The sequence below is a fragment of the Cryptomeria japonica genome, chromosome 7, assembly GCF_030272615.1.
Source record: "Cryptomeria japonica chromosome 7, Sugi_1.0, whole genome shotgun sequence".
NCBI classification, from domain to species: domain Eukaryota; kingdom Viridiplantae; phylum Streptophyta; class Pinopsida; order Cupressales; family Cupressaceae; genus Cryptomeria; species Cryptomeria japonica.
This window is the reverse complement of record NC_081411.1, coordinates 608,170,465-608,186,955: the sequence shown is the minus strand read 5'-3', so window position 1 is coordinate 608,186,955 and position 16,491 is coordinate 608,170,465. Positions and strand designations below refer to the sequence as shown.

Below are 16,491 nucleotides of genomic sequence, written 5' to 3'. Positions count from 1 at the left end.
ACTAAAGGTAATGTTGATAGTAATCTATATTATAAAGTCATTGATGATGATATACTGATTATTGAAGTTTTTGTTGATGACATCATTTTTGGAGGTAAAGATAAGTTGTTTCTAAAAATATGGAGAAAGATTTTGAAATGTCTATGATTGGGGAAATGGAATTTTTCTTAGGTTTGTAGATTACTCAGACTGATAAAGGTATTTTCATTTGTCAAACTAAGTATGTTGTGGAATTGTTGAAGAAATTTGGTATGGTAGACTCTAAACCGGTAAGTACTCCTATGGTTACAAGTGATAAATTGACAAGGAAAGATGAATCTGCACTGGTAAATCCTACAAGATACAATTCTATGATTGGAGGTATGCTATATTTGACTCAGACTAGGCCTGACATAATAAATGTTGTTTGTATTGCATCTAGATATCAAAGTAATCCGAGAGAAAATCATGAGAATGTGGTGAAAAGAATTTTTAGATACTTGCAAGGTACATCTGAATATGGTTTGTTGTACCCTAAGGATGATGACTTTACTTTATGTGCATATACAGATGCAGATTGGGCAGGTGATGTTGATGACCAGAAAAGTACTTCCGGTGGAGCTTTCTTTCTTGGAAAGAAGTTGGTTTCATGGATCAACAAGAAACAATAATGTACTTCTTTATCTACTGCCGAAGCTGAGTATGTTGCTACTGCTACTAACTGTACACAAGTTCTATGGATGAAGCAAATATTGAAGGACATTAAAGTGCATTGCATTGGACTGATAGTTATTCACCATGATAACTCTATTGCTATTGACATATCAAAGAATCCGGTATTTCACTCTAAGACAAAGCACATATCTATCAAGTATAACTTTCTGAAGGAGAAGATGGAAGAAAATGAGGTTAGACTAGTTGATGTGAACACTAAAGAGCAAATTGCAGAAATTTTCACTAAACCTTTGCCTAAAAAATTATTTGAGTATCTGAGAGACAAATTAGGGGTTTCTGCCCGTCCAACGGAGAACTGATTGATGTTATTTGGCATCAGTTTGGTATGCATTATCAGAGATATCATTCAATTTGGAAAGAATAACATTGATGTGGGGATGCTACTGCTCAGAGGGAGTAGTTAGCCTCATGATTCAGTGGTTTTTGTTTTTGCTTTGATATTTGTATCAGATTTCTGACATTGATGTCAAAGGGGGAGATATATATGTGAAAAATAGAGCTTTACAGAGATATCATTCACAAGGGGAGTTTGGTCTTTGTTTCAGAACTTCATTGCTATATCTTTTTGTGGGAGATTGTTGGTTGTCTTCCATTGGGGGAGACTTGTTTGGTATTTTTTGGCACTTCAATGTTTTTCACATCTAGTGTTGCCATCAATGCCAAAGGGGGAGATTGTTAGCCATTTGGAGGAATCGATTATGTGTTGCATTGATGTCAACACTAGCTATTTTGGTTGCTTTATCAGTATCCTTCTGGTCCTGGTAAGTTGTTTGGTTTCTGGTTGGGTTGGATCATCATGATCCAGTGTGCTCTGGTATGTTTGGGTTATGTAATTGGCTTATTCATGCTACTCAGATTCATGTTCAGTTAGTTGGTTTTCATTTGGTGATTGGATGCTATCTTGTATTTTGGCAAGCTTGGTTTGTTGTTTCGGCGAGGGTTTCACCGGCAAAGCTTTGTTGAAGATATTTGATGATATGCATAAGTGGTGTTGGTGCGGCTTCTGGTGGAGATTCAGGATGTTGATGGTGATCATGTTCGAGACTTAGTTGATTGGGATCATTGCTTTAGAGTGCGTGGACCTATATTGGGTCCTGATATTATCTAGGTTATGGACCAGCTTAATGTAACGTGTGGATTGGACTTCACGATGTGTTTTCGAGATGTCTTATGGGTTGGATATTATTTGTTTGGTCTCAGGCCGACATGTTTTGTAATCATGTAATTGTTTTATTATCTGGTGGCCAACCTTATTGTTTATGATCAAGGGTTTGTATATATATGATGTAAGATCTCATTGTAAATCATGGTATGGAATATATGTATGGGATATGGATATGTAAGGAGTGAATAATGTAATAATCATTCAAGCAGAGGATTTGGTCGATCATTGGTGATCAATTTGGGTTTATGTAAGAGGATTTAGTCCTCCGGTATTGAGCTTAACCGGAACTCTATTCAGGCATAGGAGATGCTATCTTTGCAGTTCATTCTTTCCTCTGGATTGTAGTCTGGATTTCTATGTAGTCAGTGAGACTCCTTTTGTGATGAGAAGTGTGCTTTAGGCTACTGGCCTTCTAGCAAGTGTAGGCCCCTCAATTGTAATTCACATACTTACTGTAGAAGTATTATCTGACTGTGGGTAGGCTTCCCACCGTGGTTTTTCCCTTTAGTGGGTTTTCCATGTACAAATCTTGGTGTCATGTGGATGATATTTATTCTCTGATTGTTATTTATGATTAATTGGTTTATTCAGCTATTTCAGTAATTAGTTTATGCATTCTGGTATTGATCTTTTGGGTTTTGGTATTAAAGTTTTAATTTCTCAAGGTTCCCATAATCTGGTAACAACTGATTCACCCCCCCTCTCAGTTGTCTTCCGATTATTGGAACTGTCTAACACTCTCATGATTCTCTCTAGGATCACTCTGATATTTTGATACAATACAAATTGCATTCATTATATCTGGTCTATTCTGAGTCAAATATAACAGACCTCCAATCATAGATTTATACCTTGTAGGATTTACCGGAGCTGATACATCTTTCTTTGTCAATTTCTCTCTTGTAACCATAGGAGTACCAACTGGTTTAGAATTTTCCATACCAAATTTATTCAACAACTCTTTAGCATACTTAGTTCGACAGATGAAAATACCTTTATTAGTCTGATTAATCTACAAACCTAACAAAAATCTCATTTCTCCAATCATAGACATCTTAAAATTCATTCTTCATATTATCAAAGAATTCCATACATAACTTTTCCTCACCTCCAAAAATGATATCATCCACAAAGACCTCAATAATCAATATTTCATCATTAGTGATCTTATAATATAAGTTACTGTCAGCATTACCTTTAGTGAAACCAAGCTTCAAAATATATTTGTCCAATCTAGCATACCAAGCTCTAGGTGCTTGCTTCAATCCATATAAAGCTTTCCTCAATCTGCAAACCATGTTATTGTCATTTGAAAGAGAAAATCCATCAGGTTGCTCAATGTAGAATTCCTCTTCAAGATCTCCATTTAGAAATGCACACTTAACATCAATATGATAAACCTTGTATTTCTTAAGGGCAGCATAAGCAATAAATAATCTCATAGCTTCAATCCTAGCTACCGGAGCAAAAGTTTCATCATAATCAATTTCTTCCTTCTGAGAACATCCTTTACATACCAATCTATCCTTGTTCCTCATAACTTGTCCATCTTCATTTAATTTATTCCTAAAAACCCATTTAGTTCCAATAACATTCTTATTTTTAGGCCGGGGAACTAAAGTCCATGTGTGGTTCTTTTCTATCTGATCCAATTCCTCTTCCATAGCTTTCATCCAACATTCATCCTTACATGCTTCATCTACTAATGTAGATTCAATTTGAGAAATTAAGCATACCTCTTCAACTGCCAACCTTCTCCTTGTCATCACTCCTTTGCTTTTGTCTCCAATGATTTGATCTTCTGAATGATTCAACCTTACATACCTAGGAGTCTTCTGACTTTCTGTTTCTCTGCTCTGATCTTCAATTACTATTGAATTTTATGATACTGCCAAAGTAACTGGTTCAACATTTTGTTCTGGTACTAGTGTTACCGGTTTAGTTATGATCATTTCCACTTCCGGTTCTCTCTCATAAGTTTTGATTTGACCTCTGTATTGCTCATCCACTTTGACATTAGCGCTCTCCACAATTCTCTGCAATCTTTTGTTATAAAATCTATATGCTTTGCTTTCATTTGAATAACCAAGAAATATTCCTTCATCACATATAGGATCAAACTTTCCAATGGAATCATCTCTTTTGATATAACATTTACTACCAAATATTCTGAAGTACTTAATTGTAGGTGTATGACCAAACCATAACTCATAAGGTGTCTTACCCGTGTCTCCTTTGATATGAACTCCATTGAATGTGTATACTACCGTGCTCATAGCTTCTCTCCAATAGATATGAGGCAAATTAGCTTCCATCATCATAGATCTAGCTGCATCCAGGATAGTTATGTTCTTTCTTTCCATAACACCATTCTGCTAAGGTGTCAACGGTACAGACAACTGTCTCCTCATCCCATTTTTCTCACAATAACTGTTAAATTCACTAGATGTGAATTCACCACCCTGATTGGATCTTAAACGTTTGATCTTCAATCTTGTCTCTGTCTCAACCATAGCTTTAAAGTTCTTGAATTTTTCAAAGGCTTCAAATTTCTCCCTTAGACAAGTAACCCACATCAGTCTAGACTAGTCATCAATGATTAGCATGAAATATCTATCACCCTGAAAACTTCTTATTCTATCAGGACCACATAAATCAGTATGAACAAGATCAAGAACATCATTAGATTTGTTTTGAATACTCTTAAAATAAGTTTTGACTTGCTTTCCCATTTGACATTCCTTACATAATGGATTGTGAGGCTTCACAATCTTAAGTATATCTCTAACTGCCTTAGGTGAACCTTATCTTTACAATGCAATCAAAATTCACATGACACAACCTCTTATGCCATAGCCAACTCTCATCAATATGTGCAATCAAACATGTCTTCTCACTAGAGTTAAAATGAAAGATGTTGCCTCTAGTATGAGTACTGGTTGCAATCTCCAATCCAGATCTATTGATGATTTTGAATTTTCCATCCTTGAACTGTAATTGAAATCCCTTATCCACCAACTATCCTACACTCAAAATATTATGCCTTAAACCTTCAACATAATAAACATTATCAGTGTTATGCTTACCATCCAATGATATAGTTCCTCTTCCTCTGATCATGCATGCTTTGTCATCTCCAAATCTGACCAGACCACCATCAAATTCTTGCAAAGATAGAAACTTCCATTTATCTCCAGTCATATGATGTTAACAACCACTGTCTATCACCCATTCATCCTTGTCTTCAACTTTAGCAGCAAGGGCCTTCTCTTCATTTTCCTTGATAGTTAAGAATACCCATTCCTTTCCATTGCCGGATCCACTAGCCGAATCTTTTGTTCGTTCATTATCAGTTACACCTTCCTCATCAACATAGTAGCATGATTTGTCTTTGTTCCTCCTATACTTATGCTTGTTCTGATATTCATGGTTAGGCTTAAAAGATCTTCTAGCTTTTTATTCAAATCTTGAATTCCTCTCAGGACATCTAGATGCAAAATGACCTATCTTATTACATACAAAATATTTGAAAGGATACTTACTTCCTGTTAGACCTTTAGGTACTCTTCTAGCAAATAGGGCTTCAAGTTCCTCAAGCTCTTCATCTTGTTTCCTCATATCCTCCAGTTCCTTCGCATATAATGCTTTCCAATCACTCTTATCGATTGATGATGTAGATGCCTTGAATGCAGAATCTATCTTTGCAGCTCCTTGAGGATCGAATTCTTCAAGCTCAAAAGAAGATAACTTTCCAACCAAAGTATCCCTATTAACAGAAGTGTTAGACATTATTCTCAACTCATTAATTGTATTAGCCTTCATCTTGTAAGCCAATGGCAAATCTCTCAATACTTTAGAAACAATCTCATCTCCGCTCAGAGATCCACCACAACATTGAATTCCCAAGACAATTTCACCGATTCTTTCCATAAAAGCAATAATTTTCTCAACTTCCTCCATTCTCAGGTTCTCATACCTTACCCGATAACCATCAAGTTTAGCAATTTTAACAATAGGGTCACCTTCATTTAGAGTCTCCAACTTATCCCATATAGCTTTTGTAGATTATTTGTTCATTAATCCCATTACTTGCTGATCTGAAAAGGCACTCAAAAGGGCTTCTCTTGCTCTACAGTCATTTTCAATGTTCTTATCCAAGTCTACCAGAGGAGGATTGCCAGATGCCAGATCATAAGGGATATAGCCTTTTTCAATGATCTCCCAAATCTCCTTGCTAAGACATCTCAGATGAGTCTCCATCCGAAGCTTCCATACTCTGTAATTTGTTCCTTCAAGCCTAGAGCTATCCTTCTGGTAAGCAATTGAAGCTGAATGATTACTCGCCATAGGATCTTCCTCAAGCAGTTAAGCTTCTGCAGAGACGACCAAGCTCTAATACCAATTGTTAGGATAACCGGTGAACAACTGAGAGGGGGGGGGGGGGTGAATCAGTTGTTAAAAGATAATGAAACTTTAAGCACACAAAACCTTTTACTGGAATGCATAAACCAAATATTAGAATAAGAGATATATCAATTAAGCACAAACATAAATCATAAACCCAATACCATGCATCCACAACACATAATACCAAGCTTAGTACGTGGAAAACCCAGTAAAGGAAAAAACCACAGTGGGAAGCCTACCCATAGTTAGATGATACTTTTGCAGTAAGTATGTGATTAAAATAAGGGGCATGCACATGCATGAAGGCCAACAACCTAAAGCGCATTGCTCATCACAAAGGAGCCTCACTGACTACAAAAGACATCTAGACTTCAATCTAGAAATAAGAATGAACTGCAAGAATAACATCTCCTATGCCTGAGTACAATTCCGGTTAAGCTCAATGCCGAAGGCCTTAAACCTCTTACACAAACCCAATTCGATCACCTATGATCGACCAAAACTTCTGCATATGATTACAACTTTATTCGCACATAGATAATACCATAACTACAACCACATACCACGATCTACAAAGAGATCTTACATCATATTTATACCAACCTGAGACCTAAACAATTAGGTCGTCTACCTAAAAGATAATACAATAAATCCATTACATAAACCTGCAAACCAATGGTAATCCAAGTCGTCCTAAGACCGAAACAACAATAACCAAAAAATAAATCCAACCGATTTAACACATCAGGAGCATCCACCAACACATTACATAAACCGGTCCATAATCTAACATAATAGCATTAAGTCCGGACTAAAAATAGGTCGCCATAAACTAAATGCAACACCACCGATCAACTAGAACACGGACAAGATAACCATCAGCATCCTGACGACCTTCTAGAAGCCGCACCAACACCATTTATCAAATCCATCAAAAGATCTTCAATGAAGCTCTGCCGATAGAACCCTTACCGGTAACAAAAGGCTTACTAGAACATATGATAGCTTCCAGATCACCAAATCTCGAACCAACTGAATGTGACACGCATCTGAATAACATGAATAACCGAACCAAACCAATTCCACCAATCAGAGCATACCAGAGACAAATCTCCTAATCATCATCAAAGTCCAACCACTCTACCAGAACCCAACAGACAACCAAAGAAGCTAGTGTTGACATCAATGACAAACATCAATGCAGTTCACATAATCAATTCCTCCAAATTGCCAATAGAAAATTCAGAATTGAGTCCATTTCTGAGTGTAGAGTTGCACATTTGTCGATAGATCTTCTGACAAGTTTTTTCCTAGGGACCTGCCAACCAACTCAATCTTCTACAATTTTACATCATCATTGCATACTACTGATGAGCCATCGATTAAGGGTTCAATACACTCCTTTACTATTTCCTTTTTCTCTTATTTTGCACAATTTGTATAACCACTATTTTCATCATATGCTTTACTCCTTTTTTTGCTCACCATTCAAATTTGCTTAAATGCACTTGTAGATTTTAGTATTTATTTTAAAATGCCCAAATGTTGATGTAGGTATATGATATGATATCAATGTTTTGTAATAAATGTCATAGATATATCTTGAATGCTCTTTTTGATGTTTAGATAATTTGAAATGAATTACATTAAATACAACTCTAAAAGATGAAAACGAAATATTTCATACTTAAGTCATCATACAATGATCATTTTAAAAAAGGTTGTCGTAACCTAATTTAAATTTAAAATTTAAAAATCTAAAAATCATATTTTTCAAATTGCATAACTGAATTAATTCTTTGATGCAAATCTAACGTGTATGAATCACTAAGGTTAAAATCATCCTTAATAATGAATACAAATAAAATCAACTAAAACTTCAATTAAATTAACCATTTATTTTTTACATAGAAACCACACCACATATATATAGGTAGTCGTTGCATGATAGACAACTAAATCAAGCCAGCCTAAATCAAAGGGTAAAAGTACAAAATATATAACAAAGAGTAATTAAAAATTATTATCCAAAAAGACAACTTGGAAGACACCGTTAATTAACTTCCAAAATATTTGATGATGTTTAAATGTTTGCTGCCTGTCCAACGTGAATGATGAACGGGAGACACAGAACGAACAAAGAAAGGTAAAGCAACACAGGTAACAGTGGAGCAGCGTTAAAATTAGGGTTTTCACAGAGAACAATGACATTTTTGAATCTACTGTTATCAAGTAAGGGCTTTCTCTTAATCCTTAATAATATCTCTTACATTCTATGTTTCTTTTGAAATAAAATAAAACAAGTATCAAATAGGCACAAAAGCAGAATCCTCACAACCAATGAAACAGTCAATTGAATCGGCATTAAGGCCAAGACAAGGGAATGAGGTGATCGGATGAATGTGAAGAAGGAAAGCAAATGATACTTGTCTGGCCACCCATTTGTGTTTACAAGATTTAATGAGTCATTTGAAAATTCTTCTATCTGCAGAATTTGCCCACAGCCAAGCAAAAGTTGGAAGAAGACAGTACAGTTATCAGAGAAGAAGTGATAAATCTGCAAAAGCTTGTGGATATCTTCCAACAAGCATGATTACCTTAAGCAAAACACCCATCAACTAGCGTGGACATGCTGTATAATGGCACAGTTGCTGAGAGCTTCCTGTGGTAGGCACAAGGTCACGAGGTTCAGCCTTCGTTGCTCATGTGGTAGTGGAGGGCGTGTCATGCCAGCGCCATCTGTCATGTTAAAAAATTTACCTTGCACACTACAGGTTATAGGAGGAGCTAGGAGGAGCTACCCGATTCCTGCAGTCTAAAAAAAAGCAGCACTAAAAACTATTATAATCAAATAGAACAATTTAAGAAACCGGTTAAATGAGGCTAGAACTTCAAACAGGTAGTGAAAGAATAGTCATATAAGAAAAGAGGTTTTCTTAATTTATTAGAAATGCAGGTAATGAGACATGATAAAAAGAAAGAAATGATAAGTTAGTAGATATAGTCATCAGAGGGTGAAAGGTTGTAGGTGAGGTGAATGCACAAGCAATAAATTTATTACAGGACAGACTACAGAGTGGAAAGGGCGAATTCAATTAAAAAACCCAATTAAGAAGCCACTAAGATAGGACATGTACCAAGAAACAGGTTTTTTGTTTGGAGAGGTTTACAATTCTATTTAGATCAAGGCCTTACATAAAAACAAGTAGAAAAGAGAAAGGGAGAGTGGGAGAAAGCGAAGGCAGAAAATAAATGAAGGCAAAGGAGCATGGCCTAAATTATGAATAGAATTGTGAGCTCTGTTCAATTACTCAGTCCCCATTTGTGCAAATACTCTGTTTCGTATCCCTCTTTTGAAATGGGGATTCCATTTAGCTGTGTGAATTCCATGTAGGGGACCTCTACTTTAGTCGGGGATCAGTCCATTTCTGATTCAAGTTCATCAATGGTTTTGTTTATCAATGAGACAATGCTTGGTATACATTCCTTAATGACATCCTCCAAATGCTTAATGTTGATGTGTATTTTGTACACGACCAAACACAATAAAATACCCAGAGGTATCTTATCCTCTCTTGAGTAAAGTCTCCGAATGCTGAAGATATCGCAAAAAAAAGATCAATCGGAAGGACTTCAAGGTTCTGCTTTGTAGGATCTCTACTCGCGGATAAGCACCAGTGGTCGTTGTGTTTGCTGTTTCTTCAAGGGGCCTTACGTACTTTCAAGGAAAGCTTGTCCGTGCTACTATCTTTCCAAATGAGGAAACATGATTTCCCTAATACTAACAGATTTTCAAAAAAGATCAAAAGATAAGGGTTTCGAGGAAGAGATACTTAAACTAATCCTAAGAATGACTTAATGAAGACTGGTCTTGATAAGATTCTACCAATTTCAGTATCGCCAAAGGATTACAACTCCACTGGAATTGGTGCGATCTTTTAAGGGGATTCAACGATTTTCAAATCACCAAGGAGATAGATACTATTAGGGAGATACATATCAATACTTCTAATGATGATTGAACTCTAAACCAATTTTAATGTTTCCAGTTGACCACACAAGGCGTTCTTACCATTAGTAAGGAGCTAGTGGTTTGGAATGTGAGTCTTATCAAAGATCAGGCACAACATTTGTCCTTCAAACTTGAAATCTAAATGCTATCTTTACTAAGAGTGATTCAAGAAGATAAACAACCATGAAAATAGCCACAAGGATTGCAATAAAACACCATAACTTCAATATTTTATTGATCTCATAGCCAAATAAACAACAATTGTTCAACTTCCTCTCTTCACTACTCAATTCTTTGTTACTAACAAAATTAAACTTGCTTCTCTCCAACTTTCTAACTTTTCTAACCCTCAAAAATGAAATGAGTGAGGGCTTATATAGCATCCTCAAATACAATGAACGGCCCGGATCAAAAGAAGATCGATGGCTGAGATTTTGACACCTAAACCCTAACTAGGGTTTGTTACAAAAAAGTCCCCATTTAGATAAACATTATTAATCCATAGCCAATAAAAATTGGCACAAATAACGAGGAGACATATATCAATAGAAATTAAGCTGCCACATCATCTTATAACAACTTTTCATCTAGAACTTTGTTCTCTTTCCTATGCTCTTTTCTAGCATATTCAATGAATCTGGACACAATTCCCTCAATCTTAGCAATGGGAATCTCAGGAAGATTCTTCATTCGTTCTTCCAAGTGAAGGACTTGATCAAAAGCAGTGAGAAGAGTCGTCTCCCACCCAAGCTCAAGTTCTTTGGTTTTCTCAATCAGGAACATAGTAGCATACATTTGATCTCGCTGCCTTTCTGTAATGATGTTCTCTTCCTTGCAAAAGATGACCTTGATTTTGTCTTCCAACTCTTGGATGTCCACATCTGTCTCGATCTCAATCCGTCTGTCAAGGATGGTACACAACACCTCAAACACCTTGTCTTGAACTGGATGGATGGTGCCTTCAACTCGGCTGCATCTAGTGTTGACGTCTTCGAAAAGAACTTCCTTCATTTGGTGCAGAGCTGACCATTGCAGGAGGCTATGGGTTCCTCCATCCATTATATTTTCTTGTGCCAAAATCCATCTTGGTGTCTCTCTTATCACTTGCAAGACTGGGATGATAACATCTCTAGTGTGAGTGAATGTAGCTACAGTTATCATTAGATTATGGATAATCTCAAGGACTTGGATAGCTCAATGAATTGTCTTCATCATTCTTGTTGCGAATTCAATGGCTACCTTGTAAGATTCATCAATCCAAGAACTCATGAGTTGGACTAGGCTCTTCACCCTCTCTGCCTCACTTATTGATTCAAGAGGAAGTGCATGTAAAGGAGATATTGCTGGATCCTGTCGCCTCAAAGGCTGGTTAAGATGGCTAAAATAATTCCTCCAAGCACTGACCTCTCTTTCGAGCTTCTTATTCCTTTCCACTTCTTCTTTGAGTGCTTTCAGTGAATCAATTGCTTCTTCCATAGCCTGCTCGGAGGTAAGTGGACCAAGATCAAATGTTTCTAGATCATATTCTTCTGCTAGAATCTCATTCTCATACTTGTCCACCACTGGTGTAGCTATCTGCACTTTTCTGGATCCTGTCTCATCTCTAATTACCTTTGACATCTTTGTGGCCTTCTTCTTTTCTATTACTTCATGAGAATTTCCTATAAGGCTTTCCAAGTCAAATACATGTTCTTCTTCTTCAACCACAACTACCCTTGTCAACCTCTCTTTTAGCCAATCTGGAATGGTAGATCTCCTTTCCCTCACTTGTATTTCTTTAGGCAAAGGTCTATCTTCCCTAAAAGGAGATGTTGCTTCATCATCATTCTTTTCTTCTTGTTGCTCATTAGCACCAACCTGGGGAGATTGACTCGATGAATGCTGAGGCGTCTGTCCTTTTCCTTGTTTATCATTCTGTACCATGGATTCCATAGACTCATCAATTTCATACACTTTCTGCCTCTGATCTTCTCCTTGACTTGCTTCCTTTTCATGCCTAGAAGATGTGCTTGGTGGGCGATCAGGATTCATTTTCTGCTTCTTCTTGGAAGGCTCTCTCTTCTTAGGTCCTTCTTTTCTCTTTGAACCTTTGGAATGAGAAGTATTCTCACTCACACTTGCCTCTCCTTCTTCTGGTCTTGTTTCCAAGGTGAATGTGATAGATACATTTTGCTCCTTCAACTTTTGATGCTGTACGTCCACCCATCTACGAGTGCAAGATGAAACAAGAGCCATCAAAGCTCTTAGGTCTAAAACCTCGGGCTCATTCCAATCTACCTTCACTTCTTTATCTTCCTTCTCATAGGATGATTGGAGGTATCTACCACTGTCCCTGGCTTGATCGGCTACTATATAAATTTTGCATTTCCTGATGAGATCCAAGGGTAATTTGGAATGCATCTTTCTTTTGACCTCTACATCATCCTGGACATTCATCCAAAAGTCTTCCACTTGAAACTCATGTTTGTACTTCTTCCTGACTGTCTCTTCTAGATAACCATGAGGATCAAAATTCTCCCTTGAGGCAAAGGATGTGAATGAATATAGAGATAATTCCTTCTCCGCATCTTTCGCGGCCTGAGTATCAGGACACACTTCAATTGAGTTCCCTAGTAGGATGGGTGCGGGAATTCCATTTCTATGCTTGTGTCTTGATGCCTTTGCACAAGTTGCCAACTGCCTAGTCACCTCAAGTAGTATTATCTTGTCTGTAGGATATCTCGGCAACATGTAGGGAGGCAAAAGACATCCATGAACTCTGATGTATGTGAATTTTGGAAACTGAATGAACCATGCACCATGCTTCTTCACGAGCTCCTGTGCATCCAAAGACAGTCGATTGTGAATCCCTCCTTGCAATGTCCTGGTGATATACATCGTGAAGGTGTCATTGACTAGCTTGTAGTCACTCCTTGGCGGATGATGTAGTTGAACATAAGAATCACAAACTCTTATTTCTTCGGGTCCTCTTCCAACAACTCCTCTGTGCGGTAGTCCTGCATACTCAAAACCTCTGATCAAGCCATATATAACATATGAACTCATGTGAAATGACATGGTAGGCCTTAGTCTTCTCAACTGCACGTCCAGGCTATTGCTAATGATTCTAGCCCAATTGAGCATTCCCTTTCCTTGGACGATTAGTTGTATGAAGAAGAACATCCATTTGTCGAAGAAGAAAGCTTGAGAGGCACCCGTGATCCGATTGAGCAAGGTTATCAAGTCCTCAAATTCTTCCTGGAAGTCGATTCTGTGCGGTGTATTGGGAATCTTGTTCAGGCGAGGTCGACTTTTGAGCAACCAATTCTTATTAATGAAGTTCAGATAGGACTCAGGATCATCTTCGTAGATAGACCTAGCTCCTTCCCAGCTCTTGTAGATCATGTCCTTATGCTCTGGGAGATGAAAAGCTTCGCTTATAGCTTCCTCTAAAAGATAGGCCAAGATAGTTCCGTCCTCGGCTACGATCGTCCTTGAGTGTGAATCATAGTGCTGGGCACACTCGATCATCAACTCATGACACTTGACTACGGGAGGGAAACCTGCAACCTTGATGATGCCACTCTCAATTATCCTCTTTGCAACGGGTGACGGCTTGCCGATGTAGGGCGCCTCTCGAAATTTCTTCATATTGAAGTTTCCTAGGTTGGTGTATTTGATATTGCTCCACTTGGACACGATCCTGGTCTCCAATTCGTCATTCCTCTGATCCTCCTTAATGAGAGCCTGTCAAGTAGTGGATCCTCCGGCCTTGGGGCTCGTCATTTGGTACCTACACAAAAGCTTAAAGTTAGGGTTTGAGCATAATATCTTAAGGTATAGGATTTAAGACCTTTCAAGGAAATAACTAAATATTAATTTGAAAATGATATGATAAATCCTAGAATTATGAATTTTCAAATTAATATTAATTATGAATGGAAATCAGATTGCACAAGACTTAGATTTTCAAAGGATTGCTATGGAAATCAAACTAAAATCTTGAACAAACTTTCAAAAATCTGATTATTCATACCTCTCCCTTGCTTTTTAGCTATCAACCTTTGAAAAATGAATGAAGGAAGATGAAAATTTGCTGGACAAGGATGTTTAATTTGAATTTCTGGTCCTTTCTTTGATGAATTCAATCCTCAATCGGCCTTCAAGAAGAAATTCGCCTTCAACTAGCCTTCAAATACCTTCCAAATTCTGGAAATTTGCCTTCAACTAGCTCAATTTCGCACCTCCAAATCTGCTCTTCAAGTTCGCATGAGAGACAATGAATGAATGATTTGAATTTGTCAAAACACACCTCTCTTTATATAGGGCGCTCACCTTGATTTCCCTTCAGGCTGACTTGGTAAAGGTTAAAATAAAATAAAATAAAACACCTCCACAAGCATGGCCGACTTGTTTTGCAAAGGCAAAATAATGAATATTGAGTGCTCAAGCATAATTTTTAATTTTTTAAATTAATTTCCAAGCTAAGGGTGGATTTTTCATTTATTTTAAGGCTTAAAAATTAATTAATCAAATTTTAAGTGCCTTAATTTATGCGAATTTGCCTTAATCTCCCAAATGTGCTTTAATTGGCAAATTTAGTGAAAGGCTATAGGCCAGCTTAAGGAATGTTAAAGTTCGATCAAGGCTTGAGGTATCTTAGGCATTAAAATATTCAAAGTTTAGGTCTCTCCAAGGAGGCTTGCTTGAATTTTTATCTAGGTTGCTTGCTTCACTATTCAACATCCTTACAACCTGGATTTGCCATCTCCCATGTTCTTGCCATCATAATTTTGCAACTTGCCTTCAACTTAGCCTAAACAAGGTGACTAATAGGCGTTTTCAAGAATTTCGCCCTGGACCCTTTGGAAGGGTTAGGAGCGATTTTCTTGATTAGGCCTTGAATACCTCCTTTTCTTCACTCCAAAATCCTCCGGAAGGCGAGCTTACGCTTGTTTTGGTCTGACAAAGCCTAGGATTTCAAATTTTAGCCTTTCACATGGGTAAATTAGGTGCAAATGGGAATTTCGCTCTGGACCCTTTGGAAGGGTCAGGAGCAAAATTCACTTTTTGGGTCAAAATTCACCTTTGCTTGATCATCGACCTTCTCCAAGGCAATCTCCAGGGTCCATTCTCCTTGACCACTGACTTGTCTTAATAATATTTTGAAGGAAACACTGCATTTCAGGAATTTCGCTCTGGACCCTTTGGAAGGGTCAGGAGCGAAATTCACCCTTCAGGCCAAATTTCCAATCTCCTTCGCTTCAATTCATCTAAACTCCTTCAGTTTGAATCCACTTCTTAACTTGCCAGTATTGGTTTGATCCTTACAAGGCGGAAAAGGTCAATTTTGCTCAACAACCTAACCGGGGACAGGACCTATCCAGAATTTCGCTCTGGACCCTTTGGAAGGGTCAGGAGCGAATTTCTCATTTGAGCTCAAAATTCACATTTTGAAAGTCAAACATCTTTCCAAGGCACTCTAAATAGCTTCTTTCACTGTAGTCCAGGCTTGGTTTCACTCAAGTCTTGAAGGAAAAAGTGTTTTTAGGGTTTTTCGCTCTGGACCCTTTGGAAGGGTCAGGAGCGAATTTCTTTGCTTGTAGCTCATTTTTCATCATTTCAACTTCAATTCACCTCACAAGGCTAGGAAATAGTTCTCTTCTTTCATCCAATCCAAGTTTGATTTGATTCTGCAAGGCAAAATAGGTGATTTTAGGATTTTCGCTCTGGACCCTTTGGAAGGGTCAGGAGTGAATTTCTCATTTGGCTTCAAAATTTGGATTCTTGGCGACAATTATCCACTCTAAGGCAATCCAAATGACTTCTCGCACCCTTGTCCAAGCTTGGCTTTGCTCAAATTTTGGAAGAAAAGATGGTTTTTAGGATTTTCGCTCTGGACCCTTTGGAAGGGTCAGGAGCGAAATTCACTCTTAGGCTCAATTCCTTCATCTTTCATGGTTTCTAGCAACTCAAAGTCACTCATAAGGGCAACTTCTCCTTGACCTTACCTTATCCCACACTTGATCTTAGCAAAAAATTGATAGCAAAGAGAAGTTTTGAGAGAATTCGCTCTGGACCCTTTGGAAGGGTCAGGAGCGAAATTCTCATTCTTGACCAAAAATCATCATTTTTTCAACTTGAAACTTCTTTGCAAGGTAGAATTTCATCTTTCATTGCCCTAGGAACAAGGTTTCATGTCCAAGAAAGGTCA

General features: G+C 37.5%; 1 pseudogene; it reads left to right on the top strand.

The window, feature by feature from the left end:
- The first annotated feature begins 8,654 nt into the window (after positions 1–8,654).
- Positions 8,655–16,491, top strand: part of LOC131060637 (uncharacterized) — an 84,099-nt pseudogene continuing 76,262 nt past the window's right edge.